This window comes from Lepisosteus oculatus, unplaced genomic scaffold (assembly GCF_040954835.1).
Source record: "Lepisosteus oculatus isolate fLepOcu1 unplaced genomic scaffold, fLepOcu1.hap2 HAP2_SCAFFOLD_44, whole genome shotgun sequence".
In the NCBI taxonomy this organism is placed as follows: domain Eukaryota; kingdom Metazoa; phylum Chordata; class Actinopteri; order Semionotiformes; family Lepisosteidae; genus Lepisosteus; species Lepisosteus oculatus.
The window spans coordinates 898,613-902,517 of NW_027167977.1; positions in this window are offsets into that span (position 1 = coordinate 898,613).

A 3,905-nucleotide genomic window follows, 5' to 3' on the forward strand; every position below is an offset into this window, starting at 1 on the left:
GTTTCACAGTGTTGAGCTAAGACACAAAAACACCTACAAATGGCAGATCCAAATGTATAAACCTGGGCTGAAAAAGTGTGTACAGTATATACTCTGTGTAGGTCTGATAAAAGTATTCGAGTCAAAGTGTCATATGGATACAAATTCTCATGATTTTGTATTGTGTGTTTTTTCTCTGTTCTGCTTTATTGAAAGAAATCAGATGCTCTTCCTGAAACTTACCTTAGCTGATTCTTCAGCTAAACCAGACAGACTTCTGAAATTCTCAAATATTATCAAATCTTGTTGGTGCAGAGGTGGTGGAGCCCATTACCAACAGACTCACAGCTGAAATTGCTGTGAAAAGGGATTCTACCAAATATTAACATGTGGGTGAAAATGTATACAATTGTAATATTTCCTTTTTTCCATTTGAAAGTATAACATATGTGGTGTGAGAAAGAGGTCCTCATTTAATTGTATGAAACTCTGGCACTGGCGCAACAAACTGAACAAAGTTCAAGGGGGTATACGCTTTCTGTAGACACTTTATTTCCTCTTTTTCCATACTCTAAGAAATGATTTGGGAAACCTATGGGACACTGGAGGTCATTATACATGAGCCTCTTTCTGCACCTTTTAAGCCATTGAAACCTAGTTGCCTTGTTACAAGGTCTAATATTACAGTAAGTGTGGTTTCCGTCTCCTAATTTCTGAGAATGATCAAATTGGGGAATAAGTTGTAGGGAATACCACTCTTGCACTTCTAAGAAAAGACTATCTCAAATGAAACTCGCTATAGAAAGACATCTTGTTGAAAAATTCTTTATTTTTTGTCATTTCTAAAGAAAAAACATTCATCAAGTCCTTCACAAATGTTTTGTTTGTGACTTTCTCTGTTGTTCCCTTTCACACTCAACTGAACTATGTGTTATGTCTTGTAAACGTAATCAAACATTTCACTTAGGTGTGTGGGTTAACACAAACCCATATTGTATGAAACATTCAGTTTTTCATTCCCGTTTTTTCTAACAATTGCATCCATGCTAGGACTACAGTAAACAACACTTTTTACTAAAGTAAATGAAATTGTTCATTAAACAAGACACATTGTTTTAAATGTATGCAATACGACGACACTAAAAACAACACTGAAACTTTTCATTGAAATACTGGACGAGATTGTGCATATTCAATGGATTTCTCCTGGTGCTTTTTTTCATCAGTCTTTTCATATTCTTGTTCTCTACTCAGGTGTCTCCTGTTCCTTTGGTGATGTCTGCTGTACACACATGGTATACACTTGAGCAAAGTGTGATACCACCGTTTGTTCTTCTCCTAAAATAAAGATGAACATTGACAAAAGTCAGAAGCACTCTTTTCTTTGACAGACGAACAAAACAATGCAAAAATAACCATACTCTCTGTTCCTTACTCATTTCTACCTACCTGTTTGACCACTTTGTCTGCTTCAGTCAGGACAGGGTGCTGGGGCTGACTCTGAGCAATCTGAGAAGAGCTCTCTGTGATCTTCTCCCCTACAGTGGCTACATTGTACTCTGTTTGAAATCCAGGTATCGCCTCCGGTAAGTTCCTCGGTCCTTTTTGGGACTTGAAAGGGTAGAATCATTTTGTGACTACATTTCCTTGTCATGCACTGATATGTTCTGGTTTGTGTTCGATTACTGCAGGCGTTCAAGTACTTTCTTTTTGTTCTAGATTGGCAGTGTTTGAGATGGTAGGAACTTGTCATATTCTCAACTCTGAATGCTCTGTAAACATGCTATTTTAGCAATTCTTAGAAATCTGAAAGCAGTGTTACCTGTATCATTTTTTGTCTTGGTAGTAGTATTGCAGCTCCAACATCAGCACTTAAATAATGGTTTGTGATGTTACTTGTCCTTGGAGTTAGTATACTCCTGAGAAGTCAAGAGAAATCTTACGTAAGCATTAATTATGTTTCACTTTTGAAAGCAAAGTACGTGTCAAGTACTTTGAAGGCATTTGTTGATACTTTTAAGCACTTTCGTTGATTATTATTATCCTTCAATTAGTTATTACAAGTCCAACATTCTCTACATGATCTCACTCCATATTCAGAATGTGGGAATACAATTGTTTTAAGGAAATGCCACTGAATAGATAGTAGCTGCACTCTACAAAGATGAATTTGCTAATTAATCAGTCAGGGACACAGCTTATACTTCAGTAGTCTTAGATCATGTAATGATGATTATTGTACTTTATAACTAGCAAAATCCCCATATCCTGTTCATTGCCCCTTTTTCAGTTATGTGGATTGACTTATCCCTGAAGTGGTTAATTCTCACCTTGACATCTCATAGAACAACTGAATCTCTACCAAGGGTGAATGTGTCCTTCCTCTTAATGTCTAAAAGAAAAGGTTAAAATTCATTGAAGCAAGATGCAACAACCCAAAATGTTGGGGAGGTCGTTTCCACAGTTATTTCATATGACAGTGCTTGGAGTGAAACTACATGACCATGGTGAAGAAGAAAAAACACTTTACCTTGTTCCTCCTGACTGATGTCCTTATGCGTGTTTTGCACAGTTGAGCGTTTTGTGTCTTGTCGTCTGTGTAGGCAACAGCCCTCTTCCCTGGGATAGAACTAGATGATATTTAGACACGTTAATTTGACTTCTCCATTGCTCACATTGATGTGGATATGATTATAATGCTCTGTTTTGTGGGCTTCCCAAGAAAACAATAAATCCCTTACTACTTGTTCGAAATGCAGTAGCACAGATCCTAACAAATACAAGAAAGAGAATATCATTCCTGTTTTGAAAAAACTTCACTGGTCACCTGTATTATCTAGGATAAATTTGAAAGTTCTTTTACTTGTTTTTAAAGCTTTAAGCGACCTAGCACGTCTGTACCTTACTGAATGTCTGTCTTCATATGTTCCTATACGTGACCTGAGATCTGCACATACTGGCCTACTGCAAATACCACATGTGAAATGCAGAAAGAGTGGAGAGGCTGCTTTTTGTTTTTATGCTTCCAAATTATGAAACTCACTTCCACTTTTTATTAGGCAGTCAAGCTCGGTACATTGTTTTAAAAAACATTTGAAAATGTTGCTTTTAGTTAAAGTGGTTCTTTGTTCTTTCTATTTCTGTTTCTTTTTTTAGTTCTCTTTAATTGTTCTTATTTTATTACGACTTTCCTAATTTTTATTTATTTAATTGACATGTATGTTGCTTTACTGTATTGCTGTATTTTCCTTTACAACTGAAAGTATATCTCTCAATTTTAATATTTTATTTTTACGCTTGGTTTTTAAAGCACCAAAGCACTATTTGTATGAAAGGTGCTCTATAGATAAAGTTTATCATTATTATTTTTAATATTATTATTATACTTTGTTACATTTTTGGTTAGGACAAAGATTCTAGTAGAGGTGGCCTCTTTTACCCCGTTCCAAAAAATTGGAAAACTACCTTCAGAATACACTGACAATGACCATCTACTGTCTCCTCTAACTGTGTATTGTCATCATGCATATCTTGTGTATTATTTATTGTAGTTGGTTTTGTCATTCTGTAAAGAAGCCACCTTTCAAGGCACTATATAAAATCATGTTTGTTATTATTATTTACATTTTTCATCATAAAATCTGGCGAAGAGTCTTAAGAGAATAACAAAGAACACGTTGCTCTTACCTTTCCATTCCAAGAAATGCCCTCAGCTCGGATTGCAGAGATTGACCTCTCTGTCTCAAATTCTGAGAAACATAGACTCGATTGAAAAATGACCATTTCCTAAGATTCACATAACATCACCAGTCAAAATTTGCCACTTGACATCAATAGAAACCATAGAGTACATGACATTTCCAATCAGTTTTCTTTCAAGGTACAATACCAATCGCCTTGCCAGAAGAGTTATACTGCGGTAGATA